A 23,691-nucleotide genomic window follows, 5' to 3' on the forward strand; every position below is an offset into this window, starting at 1 on the left:
ATATATATATATATATATATATATATATATATATATATATATATATATATATATATATGGTTTCACGATGCTGAGATAACTATTGCTTGCAACCGCGTGCGCAAGCGTAAGTCACGGCCATCGTTGCGCGAAAACTTCCTCGAGCTGCGAGCGCTCAAGCAGGTATTGTTATCGTCCTCCATTCTATCAGCCAGTGCTATAAGAATTTTAGATTAGACCCTTTACATAATAGAGAAGGTTGTGGCTGCTCTGGATTTTAGCTCAACTAGTGGCCGCACCTGACGGGCTTAAAATGAAGCCAATGTCTTGGCTGCACGAGCTGAGGCTTGTCTATTATGCATGTTTATATTACAAAGGCTGAGTCTACATTTCCCGCTTCATATAGCGTAAGCAAACTGCGCTTTCAGAAATGTTTCCAGAAATGTCTAGCTGCCATTATTTTGACAAACTAAATAACAGGAAAGCACAGGACACAGGACAGCGCTAGTTATGTGTCCTTTTCTCGCTGTCTTTAACTAAGGGTGCTGGTTTAATTACGCACCGGCCTATGTGAGGCCGGCGCGCAATGAGGCCGCAGAAAAACCGGTGATTTACTGAATGTACACCTTTTCTTTTCTTTCGCAAGGACAAAGAAAGAGGCGTCAACATCTCCTTACATACATTCAATAAAAATATGCAGAAAGAAACAGTACGTGAAATGTAACTGATGCATCTTCAAGACGCAGACATATTACATCTTTGTTTTTGTTGGTATTTACGACATGCTAATATATTATCTTTGAACAATGGCCTCAAAACGTTTAGCGCGGTGGAAACTTCATGAGCCAGAAGACGCGAATAATGCGAAGGACGGGTGTGGCGACACTGCCTTGACGCTACCGCTCTAGCTAACCTTGACAGCACGGATTTTGACGGTGCGGGCTCAGGTCAAGGGAAATTCTTATCGCTAAAGATGAACAACGCCGTATTCTAAAGGGGCCGCAAATCTTAATCCCGCAGTCTTAAAAGTTCTAACTTGGCCGCAACATTAACCTGAGCACACTATGAAGTATACCCACACACAGGCACTCGAGCTTAAGCACGAAATTTGAAAAAAAAAAAAAAAAAACGAACCTTGACCCTTCATTTTCTCCTCTAATAGCTAAGCTGTTAAGAAAACGTCATCAGAAAATCACCGAAGATCGAGTTTTGAAAGGATGCGCCATCGGTTTATGTTGACTTCGTATATCTGACTTTAGCGTCCCTTTATTACCAGAGATACGTCACATGTTGTTGAAATTTTCCTCATTAGTTGAGAAAGCTTTACTATCGTAGAGATAATATGCCTAAGTTAAAGCATTCACAGGCCCCACGAACTTTGAAGGCTGCATAGTTGTACCACTGTAGTTAAGTGTCTAGTACGTTGCAGATTAAAACAAAATAGGCGTATAATGAATAGCAGACACGTAATAGTCCGAGTAGCGAAGTAAGAAGTATTAGAGAGTTTTAGTGCCGGGGCCCTCAAGGGGCTTGCGTACGCAAGCCCTTGCATTTCTTTGTACTCTTTGTAGGTGCGGATGGCAAACAGAACAAAGCGGGGGAGATGTACAATACAACGCTAGGACGCGGGAACCCAAAGGCTAGGGGTCCTCAGCAATAAAACTGTGTATTGAGTCTAGCGAAAGCTAGAGAAGTTGTCCTCATCTGGAAAAGCATGAAGATGGTGTCATACTAAGGGAGAACACACGCAACTTAGAGAAACACACGTGTAAAATACGAACATGTTGGCAGAGGCAAGTACAGATAGTCTCCCATGCGCCGTACAAAAGTATAAGCCTTCGTGCCCAAACATGGGCCATTTTCATTCCTTGTGCTATGGCGATCTCCCCGCTCATGGAGGGAAACAAGTGTTCAGAATAGCAATTAGAACCAGGCGAAACCGACAAAGGGGTTGCAAACATACGCCATGTTTTAATAAAAGCATTGCTGCACTCCAGTGACGCCGACCGCTGACTTATAAATGGTGCAGTATGTAGCCTATGTCTTCTCGTAGGAGTGTTAGTCTTCAGCCGTTATCGTGGCTAGATAGCTCTGGAACTCGGGCTTTGAACACGTGGTTGCGGGTTCAATTCTTCACTAAGAGTGGCCAGTTTTTTTGGCGTGTAAGAGAAGAAAAATGTTATACACATGATCACACAAAAGAAAAAAAAAACAATGGATGGTGAGGTTCACACGAATGTTTTTTTATGTCACGTCATTTTTACTACTATCACAATGATAACGCTTTCACGCTTCGAGAATTAATCCAGTACTCAACACTACCCTTCTAGCAGGAAGGAAGGAAGGAAGGAAGAAAACACGAGGGAGAAAACGGGATTGTTAACCAGACACATGTCCTGTTGGCTACCCTACGCTGGGGGAATGGGAAAGGGGACGCTAGGTGGTGATGGGGGAGGGAAAGCAGCAAACTTCCGCTGGGACGGATAGAGATTTTGAATTTCCACCTTAAATAAGACTTGGTTTGATTTAGGCTGTCATCCTAGAGGTGCTGTAACAATAAGAGTTGGCGAGGAACGCCATTGAGGCTACAACTCAGAATGGCCTTTTGGAACTTTAGTTCGAAGTCGTACGCCATGCTGCTCCTTGTAGGCCACCAGAATCCGTTCTCTTCGCAGAAAGGCATGATGTTTTTAGTGAAAGCGAGCACTCGACGGGAATGCGAGACTTTACACAAACTTCCCACTTTCTGTGCGACAACGAATACCTCGATATAAATTTAGCATTCATTCAATCTACACAACACCATTCCCGCTACTAACGTATTACGACAGTATGTGATGGTTACGCAGTGGCGTGTAATTTCCTGTTCAACTACAGCCACGTGGATGACGGTTTGCTTTTCTTTTTTTCTTTTTACTCGCAGGGCTGCCGCACAGAACCTGATGTGCGTCCGAGATATAGCTGTAATGATTCAGTGAAGCTTTCGACTCGTCATCAGGTGGCCTGATTTGCATGGGCGTCAGCTGGTCATAATGCCTCATATCACATCACGCTCAATAGAGCCGTACTAATCCTCATTGAGAACTAAGAGCATCCATTTCTTTATATTTTATTTTAAAAACATGAGCTGACCAACAGAGGAAAAACGAGTATGCGTCACGAAATCGACTCGAAGACCATCCAGAAAGTACTGATTACATTAATTTAACTAAATTACATAACTTCCTTTTCGCATGCACAACCTGCCTGAATCTGGCGGAAATTTTTGTTAGCCAACAGGAAAGCGGCACGTCAGAGCGTGGTCAATTAGTATGGCTAAACTACTCAAACCACGTTAGCGTGCGCAACTGTTGCGTAACGCTGAGGCAAGATATATGTTCTCAGAAAGAAGATAGATGCCCCACAAATCATCAGCAGTGCCCCAGAAGCGTGCCCACTAATACAAGCACAGGGAAATAGCCCCAGTCACTTTATCATCATTTCTTTGTTTTCTAAAATCTTTTTTCGTGCTGAAATTTCCTTTAGTCATTTCGAAAAAGTAATGAAGACGATCGCTGTTGCTATGAGGCCACTGCTTCGAAAGGCTCAAGGTCCAACTGCATGGACCATGGCGACTACATGTGGCTTTTCGATGCCGAGAATTAATGCGATAATATTCCTGAAGGGACAAAGTTTTACTTGCATGAAGAAGGAATGCTGAAGAAAGCGTTGTTTATACGTGTGAAATCACATTGAATAGGAATGACGAATCTGCGAAGATCTTTTACGACAGTACGACGGGCGCTCCTTTTTTTTTCTAATCAAATATGGGTTTAGAAGAGACTGGCAGCGTAGGTGATCCCAGCAACTCCTTCTCTCTCAGGCAAACAGGAAACAGCAAAGATAGGCCGACTCAAACAAAGCAACGAGCAAACAAGACAGCAACCATACACCGCAAAGATTCGTGGGCCCACGCAAACGAGATAAAGTAACTTGGAACACGCTGAAGCGTAGTTCACATAAAATTCGAATTAGCACATTGCATGTCACAAGGCACACTGTTTCCACGGTAAGTAATGCCACTTCATGTATAGTAGAGTATGCACTCGCAGAATTTTCGTATTTCAGTGAAGTACAGTCGACAGTACATTACGGTAAGTCACAAATCTCTGCAAAATCATGATCGAGGAAATCTTACTAGAAACCACGAAGAGCCGCACCATCAAAACTGAATTCATGTAGAACATGCTATAACGTTTGGGTAATCCACAGTTATCGATGACTTCAGAAACAATTTTAACCAGCTAAGAGGCTCTTGTAGCTCAATCGTTGGTAATGGCCCCAAGATTTTTTCCAGTAAGAGCGGCCTTTTTGTCTTCGTGGAGAGCATGAATATGCTGTAGTGCAACAAGAGGTCTTCAGTATCTTCTGATTCCATGCGATATCACATAACACGTTTGAATTAGCCTGTTATATGTAAAAACATGTACCGGTCATGCAGTGACTCGTCGCTATGTACGCATTACTGTTACGCTAGAACGTCTGACAATTTCTGAAATGTTGAATTGTATTTTTGAATGCAATTCAACATCTTAGACCTGTTGCCGGCTATGTGTGCCAGGCTAACTCTTGTCTGCTGCAACATCACCGTCACCGCCAGCTGAGCTACGACCGCTGTTTTTAAATCGACTATTTCTAGACATTTCGCATGACGTTTGACGTAGAATGGAGCGTGCACAACTTTGTGAGAGTGATGTTAGATATGTCTCATTCTTGATATGCGCCACGCATGACAAACTGCCAGAGACTGTATTGCCTGAAATGCCATATTTACTAGGAAGCCACTGAAAGAAGATTTCATGATGAATCTATATCGTTGTCGTATAGATGTATGTATCCTGTACTTCATATACTAGAGCACGATCATCTTGTTCATACTTGAGGAGTTAATAATCAAAATAGACGACCTAGAATCGTTCAGGATGAGATATTCGAGTAGCACTTTCATTGAAATCTCTAGAATCGCCGTAACAGTCATGAAGGATACTAAGCCTCTACTAAACAAAACTTATTCTTAGCTGCAATTTTTTCGTAAGGTCGTCTGTCGCGCGCACATGAGTACCGCTTTTGTGATTTAATATCTGCAAAAGTGGGTGGCGGAGCTGCTGTGTTGTTAGACGAGAGTAACGGTGGCGCATCTCGACGAATATCAGGGACAGAAAGGAATATTGCCTTGCCTGTGCAACTGCTATGACACCTGCGGTTGCACGCGCTACTCTGAGACGCATACGTTGACTTCTTGTCAGGAGGCAGTCAAGTGCTTGTTCTCGGGGTCAGGATAGGCTGTTTAGGACAGGATCAGAATATGGTATTCGTGTCCTCGTGATTGCGCAGTGCATGTGAATTAATTATGATGGTGAAGAGTTTTACTTCCTCAATGTGTCGCGGAAGATTCATCATCGCGTTAATGTTCTGTGTGTTTTACTTGCGGATGCCGTGTTAGTCCTCTGTCAAGCACAACGCTTAAGAGCTCATCTGACACTTATTCTCCATGTGGCGGCCGCTTCCATGTGGAAAGGCCTTTAGAAGAGTGACTTTGTAGTTTCATTTATTACACGTTGCGAGTATGGGCAAAGATGCTTTGAAATTGTATTGCGATACGATACAAGATACTCGGGAAAGAAATATTTGAGATGCAGCTACAGGATACTTCCGGAATAATTGTACCCGATGCGATACTGCCTGATACTCTTTTAGGATACTTCGATACATTTGCAAATTTGGTATTATAGGTCTATATAATGAAGCAGCAAAGACCTCTGTACAAATGTGCTTACTCTAAAATTTCTGAACTGCGACCAACTTTGTTTAATTTTAACGAAATACCTGTTTGTATCACAAGATTTCTGCCTTTATTGCTCAAGGTGTATTAGTTCCATGCCTGAATTGATGGATGTCGCTGCTCTACTTGGCGACCAGTTAGCGACTTCCCATCTACTTGCAAGAACGTTATTATGATGCCTCCGCACGATGGCGCAAATGCCGCAATGCAGTCTTACCTTGTGCGCATGCGTATTACCGTTTTCGTAATACCGCATCAAGAGACAGGTGTAGAGCAGCAACAGCGTTAGTAGCGTTATTTTTTGTGACGCATCGTGTGAAGACGATGAACTACATAGTCAGTGCTCACAATTCATTCAGGACGTAAAACTGCAATAATTTTTTGATATTTTACTTATCTACTGGCGTAAAGCGCTCGTTAGCAACATATTCAATAACGTACAATCTTTTACCATTTCTTCTCCGAGAGAACTTGAGCCGCCCGGAAACGTCTCAGACGTTTTGTAGTGGCACAAAGCGCCGCAGGATATCACTGCTATCCGAACAATTTCCACTCCTAGCTCTGCTTACCTGCAGATTTGTAAAAATAAGAATACTTTACGGTGATCTAAAAAGAAGGGAAAACGACTATATCTAAGTCAAATAGCAAGGCGGTTCTGTAATAAACAATCAAAGCGAATAAGTGTGCAGGGTGTCTCACGTAAGTAGAACAAAATATTAAAAAAAAAAAACTAGTTGTAAACCGACGCTGAATTGCACCAAACGAATATGGTTTACCGTTATGTGACGTTCGTTATGGTATTTTTTATATTGAGGTAATTTGGTTAATTAAATGAGGTCAATTATGCGACATTTCTAATATTCTCTTTAGAGCCAACTGCGCTTCGACACATTGTAGAGCGCATTTAAAAACGACCGATCCAATTTTTTTGGCAGCGTACATGCTGAGTGGCGAATATTTTCGGACTTTAAAAGCCTGCGTAATATGACATGAAACCACGATCGCAGTCAGTTAAAATAAGAATAAAGCAGAGAACATATTTTAGCAGCAGGTTGCAAAAGACATATTACAACAAACATACGGGCGAAAACTATGCAGAGGACTAGGTAATGTACGGGATGCAAACGGAGAACAGGCAAAGCGAGCACTTGTGCTAACGATCAAATTATCATTGAAAGAACTTCTCGAATAACTCAGCTGGAAGAACAAAGACACAGTACGCCACAATATTTCCTGTTACATAAATTATTGTTCTATTGCATCTAACATCGGCACCGACAGTGCGATGGTTCTTAGAATCTCATTCGCATGTGAGTCAACCTCATCGTATGTAGGTGAAGCTTACGTCCACAAGATCTTTCAAATCGCTGATGTGTGAAAGCCGCAAGACGCAAAGCAGCCCCGTTCTTATTTATATTCTTGAGACTTTGCAACGAAACACCACGCAAGACAAACTTCGATAGCGACAGTAGAGCGGCATCAGAATTTATGCGAAAGGCGCCGCACGCATTGGAGTACGCAGCACAGTGCAGTGGCTACGAACAAGTGTCATGTCATCAACACAACTAAAAAGAAAGAAAACATCGAGAAAACAAAAGGTAGGCTGCGCGTAGACGTTCGTGTGTTTCTTTTTTTTTTTTTTTTGTCGTGATGGCTCGAGCGCCTCACGTGACTCTGCTCCACAAATAGAGAGGCGTAAACCTCCGCGCCTGTGCTCGCTGGAGCGCTCTGGCGAAAATCTACAAGAATGTGACTGCCGTTAGTTTTATTCAGGTGGCTTAGTGGCAGCAATATCAGCTTGAGAACCGGAATTCAGGTCGACTTTTATTGTTTCGCATGGTGGTGTTTCTACGTAAGTATCTTGTATGTTAAAATTCACGATACAATATTGAGTGTATCGGAAAAACAGATACAGATACTCGCTTTGCGAGGCGTATCGCGATACAGATACAAAATACCCAAAGGGTATCTAAGACAGCATCTAAGATACATGTATCTTCGATACTGCCCAGCAGCCCCGTCACGGTGGTCTAGTGGTTATGGCGCTCGAGTGCAGACCCGAAAGTCGCGGGATCGAATCCCGGCCGCGGCGGCTGCATTTTCGATGGAGGCGAAAAGGTTTGAGGCCCGTGTACTTAGATTTAGGTGCACGTTAAAGAACCCCAGGTGGTCGAAATTTCCGGAGCCCTCCACTACGGCGTCTCTCATAATCATATCGTGGTTTTGGGACGTTAAACCCCAGATATTATTATACTGCCCAGCACTGATATACGTATACTATATATTTTCTAGCTGCAACGAAACCCAGTTATAACGAACAAGTTTATTCGCGTAATCTAGCTCGATACATCTCGCAACTCAATGTACCATATCTTGCCTTTAAAAAAAACCTATACGAAAGTTACTGATGAGTTAACTGAAAATTCATCGCTGGCGGTGCGCAAGATTGTGTTTGCCTGCCATAGTTCGCTTCCCTTAATGTTCAAAAAGCACCGGCGCTGTATATTCAATGCAAATTAATCACTCTACTGAACAGTGTTTCTGTCACGCAAATGGCTTTTTTGTTGCTACAACCGGACGTCATGCGCTCGATACACCGAATATTTAGTTTGTTATGAGGAAGTTATTATATATGACTCTAAGTGAGCGAGTCACGCGCATTCTATACACAGAGGATAATTCACTGTTTCCTTGCGTTTGGGTTCGATTGTATTCTTTCCTTTCATCACGGGTGCTAACGGCGTACTTTACTTATTTTTTATTATCAACGTGGTGCGTAAAGCCATTGACGCATGTTTTTTTTTTCCTTTCTGTGTGGGAGCGTGTGCGTGTGTGTGTGTGCGTTCGTTCGTGCGTGCGTGTGTTGGGGATCATTCTTGCTGCCCGATACGAACGCACGTACGTGCTTAATACGAAGAGGCAAATAGGGAGGTAATAGACCAACAACTGCCACCGAAATGTACACAACGCCTGCCCCGCATTTTAGAATGGCAGGAATAGAAACGGAAAATTTTAGATACACGGAACGAAAGTAAACATGGAGTTAGAGCAACGTGACAGGTCAAAAATACTAAAGCGACGACAAAGACGTGAGTGCGCCTGTAGGTACAAAGACAATGAAGACATATCAATCCACCACTTCTCCCGTAGTGATGCTTCAATTTAATGTCGAATCTCCAATTTCCCTGTCCACGAGCAGTAATTCGCTCTCATTAACCAGCAAAAGCTAAGCCATTTGCCGCAGAGCCTCTACATAGCAAGCCTTCGGCGCTTAACAACGGACGCTAGACAACAGGACCGCGCCACGTTGAAGAAGCATCTGGAAAAGCCCTAGCAAAGAACGCTGTCAGGCCGAATAAATTTATGCTGCTCGCATGGCCGCCCCTGCTCATCGCTGACGGCTGTCGCGTGCCGTCCATGAGCTCCATTCGCGTACGTCATCGCGGCACGTTCGACGCATACGTCGCGTAGCATCCTAATTTGGGGAAGCGTGTCCGAAGCTGCTTCTCCGACGACGATAACAAAAAAACAAAGAAAGTGGGGCACGCCGACGAGACAAGCGCGTTTAATTAGCGCAAGTACACGACGTTCCGCAGCGCCGACCACCGGACGCAACAAGCCAAGATTCGAACGCAAGCTCGCCTCTTATGCATCGGTTTACGTCAATCCCTCGCTGTCGCTTTCACCATCAGTTTCTATCCATTCTCTCCGGTCGTTTCGGGCTTAGCTTTTTGGCCGTTTCCAGATGGTTCCACGAGTTTCTAGTAAAACAAAAGGAGAGGACGGCTGAAAATACACTTGGCCCACGTGGAAGGGTCGCTTTGTCTTTCATCAGGACCGAGTTGTAGTGCGCTCGTCCTTCGCCTAACGATCGGACAATCGAGGGGACACGTTCCGCGGCGCTGGTTTCGTCCGCCGGCGCGTGACTCGGAAACCAGCGGCACAGTGCGCGCATACTGCGCCGTCCACGCACTGCGAGTATTGCCTTGAGATTATGCTGCCAGCCGGTTCTAACCGGCGGACGCATTGGCCGTTGCGACCAAATGTTTACTGACCACATGAAACCCGGGATAATCATGTTCGATCGCATGCAAAGCGCTGGCATCGACGAGCCTCATCCACATGGACGCCTGCACCTTGTGCCTACTACCATGAGAGGGACGGACAGAGATAGCACACATCGCTAGACATGATTTAACCCTTTTGGTAGATTTTTGGTGGTTAGACTAGCTGAGTTTTAGAATAATTAACTATCGATGTCTCTAAACGAGATTGTTCAACTTTACCGGTGATGTGACGGCCATGCTCAGTGTGTCACTTCGGTTGTGTGAACTCTCCTGTTGCGTGAACATATATATTCTAGTACAGAGACTGATTATGCGAATGCCCATTTCCTTCCGTTCCGTTCCATTTCTTTATTTCAGCGTTTATCGTCACAAACACAAATGCTTGAAAGGAGCAAAAAGGCGCTATTATAGCGGCTTGATAAAGGCGTCTGCCCGTGCAGTACTTGGCAGCAAACATTCAACTATTTTCATAAATCAATACAAAAAGAAAAAGAAAAAAAAACGTTACAGAGTCCTTTTGCATTCGCCTAAGACGACTTGAAGACGAAGGCCATCTTCTTATTTTTCTTCTCAGGCGATGTATCGATCCTCCCCCGTCCTCTTCCGAATGCTTTCTGCACCTAACGTGGTTTTGCACTGCCTCCAGGATCGGAGGCACTGCAAGCTTTCTGCACCTCACCTGGTTTTGCACTGTCTCCGTGATCGGCCCACCTTTCACCAAGCGACGATGTCATGTGATCACGTCATCATGTGTCGTCATGATGATGTCATATGGTGACGTAATCACGTGATGATTATTTTTTGCATCATTCATGTTGACGGCTCCGAGGCCGACCGTCAATTTCAGCGTTTGATGAGGCATCTAACGCTTTCGCCTTCAAAAATAAACAAAACAGGAGTGCATAGATACACAAGATACTTTTTGAAAAACATTGCTAAGGGAAAACTAACGTGTATTTTAAAAATATACGGTATAACCAACATTTTTGTTTTGAGCAATAAATACCAAGACAGCCCCCCCCCCTTATCTTTTTGGCAATAATACACGCATTTTCCTAACAGAATGACAGACTTGTGTAACAAGGTAAAACAATACATCTCTCCAGGTACATAACAATATATAAAACCCCTTTCACGTGTACTTATTTATCTACTTATGTGATCGTTGAAATATTTACCATATATCATATGAGAGAAGAGGAGTAGACGGCGCCACACATAGGCACCAACCTCTCCTTAGATAAATTTATTTTTAAAGAAAGAAGCTCGCCGAGCAGGAACTCCATAAATCTATGAAGGAGGTATATAAGGCATTTAAAGATTCACTTCAGTAAAATAACTATAACCTTGAAGGCACACATTTCTGAGAGAACAGATTCAGAAACCAAAACATATGTAAAAATAGTTCGTATCTGGCGACACATCAGGCGATTTTTTACATAAGCGCTGTCCTGCGTCTGCACTGTCCGGCAAAGAGACAGGATAAAAAGCACTGTAGGGTTCACAAGAAAGAAAAAAAAAACTGAGAAATAATAATTAGACCTGTTGGACATTTACAACAAAAGTTGGCAAGAAGAAAAGGTTCTAGAAGGTTGGAAAGTATCAAAGGTAGTGCCGTTGCTAATGCCGGGCAAGAGCCCTATGAAGTTGGATTCGTTTAGGCCGGTTAGTTTGACAAGCTGTGTTTCGAAAGTAACGTAGAAAATGATCAATGAACGAATTTTATGGTGACAAGACAAGACAAAGCTACTACCAGAAAGTGTAGCCGGCTTCAGAAGAGGAAGATGCAGAATGGACTTCGTTTTGAACCTGGTCACAGATGTGGAAGATCAACGTACACGTGGAAACATCACTATCGCTATATTCCTTGACGTTCAACTATTGTGTGATACAATTAGTCATGTTCATGCTCTAGAAGGCTTGGCGTTGCAGGCATTTAAGGGGCTTATGGCATTACAGGCATAGCACACTCTTTAATTTCCTCATATTTAAAACATAGAAGTCAGTCTGTAATTGTTGCAGGAGAAAGATCAGACGAAAAACCGGTCACATGTGGTGTTCCCCAGGGAAGCATCCTGGGACCATTTTTATTTTTACTTTATATCAACGAAATTCCGACGATTTATGATACAGCCAAATTCATTACATACGCAGATGACGCCAGTTTATTTTTTTCAGGAAGCTCAGAAATGGACTTAGTTAAGAGAGGTAACGAAGCGCTATCGAAAATAAATTACTGGACAACTCAAAACCACTTAAAAATTAACATTAGCAAAACTAAGGCAATTTTGTTTCGACCGCGGAACAAGACCGTTCAACTAGCACCGATAACATTAAATAACGCATAAATTGAGTTCGTACCATCAATAAAAACTTTAGGCGTCTATTTCAATGAACACATGACATGGGACGACCACATAAACCACCTAATTAGTAAACTATCCAGTACAATAGTTGCGATGCGCCGCGTTTCTTTCGAGTGCCCTACAAGCATCAATATTCTTCTGTATAACGCTCTTTTCGTACCAATACTTAATTACGGACTGCTAGGCTTGGTTACTACCACAAAAGAAAACATTGACAAGCTTGCAGTATTACAAAAACGTGTGGTCCGATTAACATGCAAGGTTTCATACCTCTGACACACCGGTGATCTCTTTATAAGACACAGCATTGTCCCGGTAAAGTCCATCTTTAACTATAACCTATGTCGCCAGTATAAATCTAGTTTAATGAAAAAAAAAAATAGCACTCTAAAAACTCTCGCAGGATTACAGGCCACCTTAATAAAGTACAATATACGGAAACCAGAGGAATGGCAAATTAGGAAATGTCGCATTGATTACGGTAAAAAAATGCTTCGGTACACGCTACCAGCATTGTTAAACAGATTAGTAAAGAGCAGCTTTTTAACATTACAGAAACCTAATTTAAAGAACTTCGAAGACTGTTTACCACAATATCCTTGCCATTAACTTGCTTTCAAAACGTCGTCCTCCATTTCTTTTCGTTTTCGTTGTGTTCTCAAATTAAAAGTTTTTGAGTTTCTTTATGCTATCTATGCAAGCATGCTACCTTCTTGCGTGGAAATGAGCCATGTGCAATTTACATATTATGTGTGCATTTTGTTGTTGAAGTTGTCGTTGGTAGCCACCGTTTACGCTGACATACGTGTAGGGTGGCCAGGACACCCTCAAGCTGATTGTTCAGCTTTCTTCCCCTGGTCTCCCGCAACATTATTGTTGTAAATAAATAAATAAATAAATAAATAAATAAATAAATAAATAAATAAATAAATAAATAAATAAATTCTGCGTTGGATCGCTCATTTCCTGAAGATTCGACAAATCTTTGTGGTTACTCAGGAGGACCCAACGTCCGAGCATGTCGTTAACCAGAGTGCCACAGGGCAGCGTGCTAAGCCCGACGACGCTCGTTAATGCAGTCATGGCGCAGCTCCCGTATAACCTTCCACCAAACGTCAGATGTTCAGTATATAGAGATGATATAAGTATATGGACGTCTGGCCCGTCGTTTTGCATGTCCAACAAACATTAAAAGAAGGATTGGACTGTGTAGACCGATTTCTTACAAGAAGAGGAATGGCTCCGAGTCCGACAAGAACAGCTGATACCATTTACTTTAAAAACACCTGGGGATTTCCAGATTATTTTGCAAAACCAGCCTATTCAAATGGTAACGGCTCTTTGATTCTTAGGTGTGATTTTAGACTGGAGACTAAAATGGTCGTATCATGTTCAGTCCCTTGAACAAAAAGTGAATCAAGCCATTCGTGTCCTCCGTCATCTCTTCGGGGCTAAATGGGGTGGTACTACAGAGTCCTGTTGGCTCTACATGCTGCGTAGATACGCTCCATGGTGAGTTGCTCCCTGCCTCTGCTGCACGGACATCCAGCCTCCACTGAAAGAAGACTTCACTTGCTATTGGCAAGCCTGCGGGTATGTCTGGGGTTGCCACGGTCGACTTCTAGCGATTTGGTGTATGCAGAAGCTCGACAACCACCTTTGGCAGTACTCCGAGCAAGAGAAAGGTCGAGACATTTATTTCGACTTTTCACGCAGCATGGTAGTCATCCTTTATCTGGCGAACTAACACACAGGACTGCCACGCCACTCCAGGATAGCCTGTCATCATTCCGGGTAATAGTACCGGGATATAAACGATGGGAACCGTCAAAACCACCTTGGACGCAGCAGGTTCTGAATGTTATCTGTGAGATAGGTGGTATACGCAAGAAAGCCGACATGGCACCTCTAGTGGCTGTACAGATGGTGTTTCATCATTTTTACACAAGGCACAATGAAAGAACGAAGATATATGCAGATAGGTCCTGCACTCAAGAAGCGTCAGCCTCTGCGGTCTTACACCAGAAATTGAAGAGAGAAGAATGTATAAATTATCACACGAATCTTCATCAACGACATCGGAATTAGTGGCTATTTTTGAAGCAGTTAAGTTTATCGGCGACAATTCTGGGACACGACAGGGGATAGTATGCACGGATAGCAAACCCACCCTTCGGATAATCAAACATGCGAGGTCACCTACCAAGAACGGCGAAATAGCCCGATGTATTGCAGAAATTGTGGAATCTGCCTCAGCGCAGGGTCACAACATCGTATTTCAATGGATACCCAGCCACACAGGAATAAAGGGCAATGAAGAGGCAGACAGACTCGCCAAAAAAGCCTCAAATGAAGGACGGGATTGCGCATTCCCTATGTCTGGGGTAGATATAAGAAATATTATGATGAAAGGAGCTAACCACTGTTCTATGGAGAAGTGGTTTCATAGCACTAAATTAAAGCAATCATTACTTTGCGAAGTTGATGCAGACAGAAAATTCTCCATAGCGGCAGATCTCCCACGACGTATAGAAACGTTACTCCACAGACTTCCGACTGGAAGTAACATATACAAACTGCTTCCTGCACAAGATACACCGATCCAGCTCAACGTAATGCTACTGTGGTCACGAAGATGAGAATGTTGGGCATATTCTTTTGGAGTGCGTAAAGTACGCTAATGAAAGAGAAAAATTAAAGAAGAAGCTAGCAAGTTTGGACAGACGCCCCCTCACATAACAGAAATTACTTGAACCGTGGCCTGAAATGCATCTTCAGAAAAAGGCGAACATCTTCCTGAAAGACTTCTTAGTGGACACCGGACTAGATAAGCGCTTGTGATGAACAGCTATGCGTTGCTATATACGGAATGATGCGTAAGTCCATATACTGCGGGTAGAACTAGAAATGTGTGCGTGTGGACGCTTTATTGCAATGTGAACTCCTGCAAGCAAACTGTACATTACCGTGTTATTTTAACTTGTGTCAGTGCGCTATATGTTTTTTTTTCTTTGGTTGCTCAACTTTGACTTTGGGTAACCATTTCTTTTTCTTTTTTCACTGCAGAACTTATAGAAATGGAGTAGCCGAGGTAACTTGAACCTCAAATTCTCCACAGCAAGCCAGTTAAAAGAGAACAGAATTGAAAACTTCGCTCTAGAAGACAGTGTCGTACTGACGGTGGTCGTAGCCCTTCGTTACACGCATATTCGCTGTCGGCTGAACAATTTTATTTACGGTATGTTGCTGTCGGACCAGGAAGGCTGCATTACGGTAATGTAATACTTGGAGCCTGTAGTTGCATATTTACCTGTCTATGAAACTTAATAGACATTTAAAATAAATAAGAATCGCGAGAGAAGACGCGCATATGGCTAGCCCTCATGAATTGTTGAAGAGGCGCTTTACTTTGTTACTTGGTGTAGGAGGAGTTGACAGTGTTTACTCGCTGAAGAATTAATCTAAACTTTCCGTAGGAAGAGCCTGGATCGCCCTGCATGAACACTGGACAGTGAAGTGTGTGAACAGGTGGGACAGTCATCGCGCATCTCTTACCCTTTTAAGCAACGCCAAAGCAACCGGTTTGGCGCAAATGAGTACTACCGGCAGACAAGAAACGAAACCTTACACTGACTCTGGCTCTTCTACGCTGATGTGACCAATACCTTTCTCTACTCACAATGCTGAGTTGGTGGTGGCAAGTCCAGGTGTAGGTCAACAAATGCTAGATGGTCAACATTCTTCCGTAAACTTCCGCTACGCAGTCTTGCATCAGTCGCACTGCAACCGCAGAAAATGATAGACGCCTGTTTTATCTCATGCTGGTATTCTGGTACGCTTCATCGCCGCGTTGCTGGCGAATGTGTGTCTGTTTGGCCAAAGTCGGACGTTCTTCAACGACCGGTGCCTTTCTTTGTGTCCTAAATCCCTGCGTGGCTGCCACGCTCCACAACGATTCTGTGTAACTTTTCAGCAGCAAGCCTTCGTGTTTTCTGTTTCACAATACGAAAAAAACCAGTCACATTCTCACTCATTGTAGAAGCACCAATTGGTGAACACGTTAACGGCTGAGCCCTTCAAGGCACTGCTTATCGTTACGGAAAACACAAGCTAGACGTACTCTTATACTTTCTTACGGCATACCATGTAATTGTTCGGCGCCTATTTCGTCCTGGTTCAGGAGGCACGCAAACGTATGTCCACGTTCTAAAGTTTCTCTCGATTGCTCTTGAATGTGAGTTCTTTTTTTCTTTTTTTGGCAAGACAGTCATTCGTTTTCACCAAAGCCGCGAAAGAATCACCTGACCAAGTTCAATGCAGCTCTACACCTATTTTTTGTTTTATTAATCTATTCACAGTTACATTCAACTGCTCCTTAACCATACAGCGCTACTTCCACAATCTAGTTGTTAAGGTCATCGAAGCAGCACTTTGTGACCTCATTGTCTTCGACTGCAAAGCGCACTAGTATACAGGTACAGGTGGCAACTTCAAAATTTTCCCACACAGCAGGCCCTGGATTCCCTTCAGCTAGCTAAAGCTTTCCTTATGAACAAATTTCTTTTTAAACCAGTTAACAATTACGTCTAGGTGATCTCTGCGAATTCTTCTCAGTGTCGAAGTCCTGAATTGCACCGCATCTTTCGCTTTCGCTGTGAACATTTTTTCTTACTTTTCCCTGGCAGTTTCCTCCATTCTTTCTTGTTCATAGCTTCACCATCTGATTTCTCCGTAATCTAATCGGTCCACGTTTTCGCTGCCGTCGATAAACCACGATTTTCATCGCGCGTACGGGCCGCCATTTCTTGTCGGGGACGTAGGGGTATACGTGGAACAAACGAAAACAATAGCGTCCAGCGTGTCCTCGTCGCATACTTGCCGCCAGTGTTCGCTCGCCATCAGCTGTGACGTTGCGAAAACTCAGAACCTCTGTGCTAGCCGTGTCGACAGGCAATAACTGGCGTCAAGACTATGTATGCTTGCTCTAAACCGGGGAGCTAGAGTAAAAAACGTGGTGTATGGGTAGGTTCAGAAACTGCGCATCCAAACGTCTTGAGCCCCCATATCCCCGTACCCTGATTGGATTCTTTTGTACTCGCGGTGGTTTTAATCCCCATAACTTAGGATGTGTTCTTGCGACCCGTTAGTTTTCCGCGTCTACTACGACAGCCGGTAATATACGCCTCTCGTTCACAACAACGTAAAAGTTACGTCGTTCATAGCAGACTCGTATGTCCTCCAGGGAGGTGCGGCAGACAGTGGCCCGTTGTGTTTTGCCCGTTTCTCGGGTAGCGCGAACGGGCACACGCACGCTGGTTCGTAGTCGCACGCACCGCGCGCGGTCACAGAACGAGGTCAAGGAAGGGGCCGATCATCAACAACCATCACCGCCGGCAGAGGAGGAGGGGCCCGCACTAGAGGCTCAAGGACGCCGGGCTCGGGGATTGTCCGTTTTGCAACTGACTCCCTAACCCACTTTCACCTGCCCAAGGAGCACACCACCGCTTCGCCTCTCCTCCCCCTATCAGCTTCGGCGGCCGTCGAAAGCGTCTGGCCGCGCGTGGGGGCGATTGCGTTTCATCCTTCCGGGCGTGTTATATAACATCCTGTCATGACCTCACCAGCTTTCGCTTTTGCCTTGAACAAAGCATAGAAGATGTGGATATGAATCTTGCTGGTTACTTCGTTTTCTTCGTCGTGTCGTTGACCCTTTCACGCCGGGAAGAACACGTTCCTTCCAGGTTTAATATTTATGCCTCTGAGTCGAACTCGACCGGAGAGCGCCTTGAAGAATGACGATAAATACATCCGGAGAGTATGGATCCGGTAGTATTTGCGTGTTTTTTTTTTTTTTTGTCTGTTGCATGTTGGCACTTCTTTTTGTATATACGGCCTGCGTTCCCAACCTGCCACCGTGAGTGTTGAAACAACTGGCTTCTCCATAAAACCTATAAGGCCAAATATGTGCCTTAGAAGCGCCTTTCGCTAACACAAGGGTAACAAGCCAATGAAGAAGAAAAGCCCTGAGGACAACTCGAACTGAACCTGTAAGTTAATTCGGTTTTTTATGGCTCAAAGGCAGATGCGGCTATGCTGCGGCTATGCCTTTAGTAAGTGCTACGTGGAATAAACACTGCACAGGCGCTGCAAGGACGATACTGCTGTAGATGGCGGCGTGGTAACGGGCATGGGTTCGACTGTTCACATTTTGCGGACCCTTGACTAATTCTTGCGAGAATAGGATTTTTTTAAAATCTTTTTTCCTGGGGACTTCGGCGTGGAGAAGACAATGGAGTTGAATAAGATCACCTGTGACAGATATCTCGAAGTCTGTCTCGAGGTTCCTCGAGTGGCTATCGCTTCAACAAAAAAAGTACAAAAAAGGAGACAGGCAACACGTTGCACTTTATACGGCGCCCTGAACGTGGACACGTTGCACAATTTAGCGGCAGCGCAGTATCTTCGAAATGTTTTCCTCTGGCTCGTTGGAGCAAACAAGATTGTGAACCAAAATACACGCTGCACCGGACTGAGAGCCTAATGTTTTGCTGCTGACTGGCGGAGCCGCTCTTCATCTTTTCCTTCGTCACGTGCGCTGATATATCGGAATAATGAGGCATGTGGTCTTGGGCCTCAGTGAACGTAACGGCACGAACCGAGGCAAGCCGGGACAAAGGCACAGACCGAAACGTATCGCGTAGTACAAAAACGTACGATGATGAAGGAAATGGGTTCGTTCGTGCAAGACTAGTGATCGACTGACGTTCATCAGGGCTTAATGTCACTGCAGCCTGAAGCAAAGCCTTTCTTCAGGTGCGTGCTCCTGTCCAATGAGAGTCACCTCTAAATGATCAGCTGGGAAGGAAACGCAATGCAGCTCCGTGCCAGCATCGGGAATCGAGATGTTTCCTTGATCAAAAACAACGATTTCACGGTACTATTGTGTGGCGTCCATTTCCTCCTGGCCGTCTTTTTCGTTTCATGTGTTGTACTTGTCCTTCGTATAATTGCGTGTCTTCTGCACAATTTCTTTTGTTTCAATGGCGGCGTCTGGCCATGCCCGGGGCATCAGAAAGTCGATCCGTGCTTCCGAAGACAAACAAGGCTAGGCGCTATAGCTGTAGCATTCCCATGTATTAGAGTGCGTTGAACGCGCAATCCGCGTAATTGCAGGGGATCGGCCGTGCGTTCCCGAGACAGCGTTATTCCCTAAGTGTCGAGTCGTTTGCCGGAAACAAACATTACTTCACTCTGTTTTTCCTTCTTTACTTTTTTTTACAACAAAGTATGATGCCTTACACACACACACACACACACACACACACACACACACACACACACACCACACACACACACACACACACACACACACACACACACACACACACACACACACACACACACACACACACACACACACACACACACACACACACGCACGCACACACAATTTATATATATATATATATATATATATATATATATATATATATATGAGAAGAGACACAACTAAGCGGTTACCTTAATTTGCTCATAAGCCCTGACGAAGACCGGACGTTTGGCCCATTGGAAAAGCTTCTTCAGTATATATATATATATATATATATATATATATATATATATATATATATATATATATATGCCCCATGTCAGGCTACATAGCCTTTAGCCTCTGCTCCCGATCCTGTAAGAATTCAGGACAAATAAACTTCAATTCAATATATATATATATATATATATATATATATATATATATATAATATATATATATATATATATATATATGAAAAGTTGTGTTGTGTATTAATAATTCTTGTAGGGTAGGCCTTGCAAAAAAGAATAATAATGTTCCTGGACACTGAGGATGTAGATGCGGTAACTGACCAAATCAAGGTGAAAAACACAGAGACGTTTCGGGACCCATACGGGTTCCTTGTTCACATAAGCAGGCAAGAGCCGTGTGTCGCTTTTTATGCTAAAATGTGACGTAATGAACGGGTGTAGCTAGCAGGTAGATTCCCATCTGCCCTGTTGTTAGTGTCCGCAGTCGTCTGCATAAAAACAAATTCCAAAAGTAATCTCGTGGTCGAATTATTTTCCTTGACCGCGATTATCGGTGTGCTCAGCCAGGGTGTTTGACGCTTTCTTGCTGTTGCCCACGTCCCTTTGATGTTCCTTTAATCTCCTGGTGAAGTTGCCAGTTTCGCCGATGTAACTGCAGCTGCAGTCTGCGCATGGCACCTTATAGACAACCCCGGGGTATTGCTTCGTGTCTAAGCGATCCTTCACGTTCACAAGCTGATTTCTAAGCTTGTTGGACGGCATGTGCGCAACGCGAAGGTCATATCTTGAAAAGATACGGCTTAGGGCTTCGCTCACCCCAGGAACATATGGGACGCCGGTACGTCTTCGAAACGACATGCCCTGGGATGGCTTGGGACAGAGGACACGATCTTCAACATTCTTAATAAACTTCTTTGGGTACCCGTTCGTCACTAGTTCTCGATCAAGGGCGTAGCCAGAAACTTTTTTTCGAGGGGGGGGGGGGGTGGTTCAACCATACTTTATGTATATTCGTGCGTGCGTTTGTATGTGCGCGTATACATACGCAAGCAAAACTGAAAGATTTCAAGGGGGGGGGGTTGAACCCCCCAACCCACCCTGGCTACGCCCCTGTTCTCGATGTATTGTTTGAAGCTCTCTCCGTATTGCGTCGTCACTTGAGCAAATGCGTGTTGCCCGCGTCACCAGGGAAGAAACAAGGGATTGCTTGTGGCAGGCTGGGTGGCACGAATTGACAATCTGGTAGTGTCTGGTATGCGTCGCTTTCCTGTCCACAGCAAACAAAAGGCTAGTTCCGGTACGGCTCACCTGGACATCGAGGAACGGAAGGCCGCTGTCACATGCATATTCTGTATGGCGGCTTCTATAGAGTTGAGCAGACGCAGAAGCCGTGGGGCATCACTCTTACTGATAATGCAGAAGCAGCCGTCCACGTAGCGGACGAATATCTTGGGCTTGGGAACAAAGTCGGCGAGCGTCTTATGTTCAATGACCTCCATGACCAAATTTGCCGTAGTAACGGAGATGGAAGCCCCCATTGCAGTTCCGTGGATCTGCTTGTAACACTACTTGCGGTAGGTGAAATACGTGTTGCTTAAGCAAAATTCTAGTAACTCACACAAGTCCGCTACCCCCAAAGGTGTGCGCTCCGCGAGCGTTTCGACTCTGCATGTTGCTACGTCTAAGTCGACAGGGACCGAAGTGAAGAGCGATTTGACGTCGAAGGACACCATTACGTCGTCTTCACCCACGGCACTTTCGCGCACTCTTTCCACGAAAGTTGAGGAATTGGCAATGTAATAATAATAATAATATCTGGGGTTTAACGTCCCAAAACGAATTGGCAATGTGTGTAGCTAAAAATAAAAAAATAAAAAAACACAAAAAAACAAACAAATAAAGAAACGGTCGCGTGGCGCGCGTCTTTCTCTTGCGCAAACGCGTTCGGTGACTCTCTCTAGAGCATATGCTTCCAAATAGGCGGCGAAATAAGGCCCAACGTCTAACTTCTTTTGTCAAAAATTAAATTTAAAATTATATCAATTTCACGCGGAAATTGGGCGCGGAAACTTTGTCATTGGTAATGTATCCACCAAAGCGTTTCATCCTGGATTGGCGCATTTTCATGGCCTCCCAGTTAGCGCAGATTTCACTGTTTCGGCCGCGAGGCTCATAAATATGGATGGACTGATGATAAACCTGCAGTCCAGCAAAATAGAAATAGTTGTTCCTTTAGCAAGATGACACTTTCCTGGTTTATACACTTAATTATGCTCTGAGTAAATGTTGCGCTAAAAGAACGAAGCACTTACGAATTAGGAAACACTTGACTATCAAGGAAGATTCTATCTAGTTCTACATTAATGCCCCCAATCACTTTTTTTCACGCTTGCTTTGAGGGAGAGCATCAATATTTCACTTAAATTATTATATATATATATATATATATATATATATATATATATATATATATTAATGAGAACTAACAGACAATAACGCCAACGAAAGTATAGGGGGTGTTATCTGTAGTATTTAGAATATAAATGTGAAGAAAGTAAAGTGGACGAAAAGATAACTTGCCGCCGGCAGGGACCGAACCTGCGACTTTCGAATTACACGTCCGATGCTCTACCACTGAGCTACGGCGGCGGTCATCCTCCCGTCCACTTTAGGGTGTATATATGTGCAATTAAACCTTGGAGTGTTAGTCAGCGCCAATCGCAGCCATGGCGGCGAGTGTGGAACACTCTTTTTTTCTGCCTTTCTGGCGTCACGTAGCACGTGATCTTTTTACGAGCTGGCAGCTGACCAATAATCCCACGCATACTACCTGAAGGCATCAAGTCTGCCAGAACGAGGCCCTTGCTATGAATGAAGGAAAGAAGATGACTCTTAAGGGCTCGTTTTCTTTGTTAGACACAATATTAATGAGAACTAACAGACAATAACGCCAACGAAAGTATAGGGGGTGTTATCTGTAGTATTTAGAATATAAATGTGAAGAAAGTAAAGTGGGCGAAAAGATAACTTGCCGCCGGCAGGGACCGAACCTGCGACCTCCGAATAACGAGTCCGATGCTCTACCACTGAGCTACGGCGGCGGTCATCCTCCCGTCCACTTTATGGTGTATATATGTGCAATTAAACCTTGGAGTGTTAGTCAGCGCCAATCGCAGCCATGGCGGCGAGTGTGGAACACTCTTTTTTCTGCCTTTCTGGCGTCACGTAGCACGTGATCTTTTTACGAGCTGGCAGCTGACCAATAATCCCACGCATACTACCTGAAGGCATCAAGTCTGGCTGACTTGATGCCTTCCATGAGCGTCCATGAGCGTCCTTCCATGAGCGTTAATCCTTCCATGAGCGTCGCCACCGCTAGTTCCGTCCGAGGGAACCACCCAACACTCAGTTCTATCCCTCCCTATGTCTGATCAGAGTTTCCCTAAGCGTAACCAATAGAATTCGATGACCATGCATAGATTAACGATAAAAGGTGGGCGAGTCCTTATTTATCTGGCGCACGCTGCCAGTTCTTGTCCCCACATTTGTCTGGCGGGTCACATATCTTTCACTGCACAACACGGAATATGTATAGGCCTCACTATGATGGCTCGACACACAACAGGTGTTGTCTGTAGTCAAAGGTGCGCTTGGAAATGGCACCGGATGGTCATTTGATCGTTGCAGACGAAACAAACTGAAACGGCGCCGAAGAAGGAGTACGGACACTTCCTGGATATATTACAAGCTTGTTTGTCATGTTTATGCGGGTTCACCGACGGAAGGACTAATGCGAGTGCACTTAAAGCGGCAAGGTCTGCCGCCCTTGGCACGTTCATATTTGCATTGAGTAGCTTGTGATGAGGGATGTCCGAACAGTCAGCCCGCACGTCAT

At 44.3% G+C, this 23,691-nt stretch overlaps 1 protein-coding gene, 1 long non-coding RNA gene and 2 other non-coding genes across 4 annotated transcripts in view; 1 reads left to right on the forward strand and 3 right to left on the reverse strand.

Moving 5' to 3' along the window:
* The window catches only part of LOC119394616 (uncharacterized), a 147,676-nt gene that overhangs the window by 61,002 nt on the left and 62,983 nt on the right, over positions 1 to 23,691 (forward strand). The window lies entirely within an intron of this gene.
* The window catches only part of LOC119394588 (acyl-CoA desaturase-like), a 76,705-nt gene that overhangs the window by 28,268 nt on the left and 24,746 nt on the right, over positions 1 to 23,691 (reverse strand). The window lies entirely within an intron of this gene.
* Positions 22,374 to 22,445, reverse strand: Trnat-ugu (transfer RNA threonine (anticodon UGU)). Its single transcript has one exon. It is a non-coding gene; the product is annotated as a tRNA-Thr (tRNA).
* Positions 22,826 to 22,897, reverse strand: Trnat-cgu (transfer RNA threonine (anticodon CGU)). The gene has a single exon. It is a non-coding gene; the product is annotated as a tRNA-Thr (tRNA).

This window comes from Rhipicephalus sanguineus, chromosome 1 (assembly GCF_013339695.2).
Source record: "Rhipicephalus sanguineus isolate Rsan-2018 chromosome 1, BIME_Rsan_1.4, whole genome shotgun sequence".
NCBI classification, from domain to species: domain Eukaryota; kingdom Metazoa; phylum Arthropoda; class Arachnida; order Ixodida; family Ixodidae; genus Rhipicephalus; species Rhipicephalus sanguineus.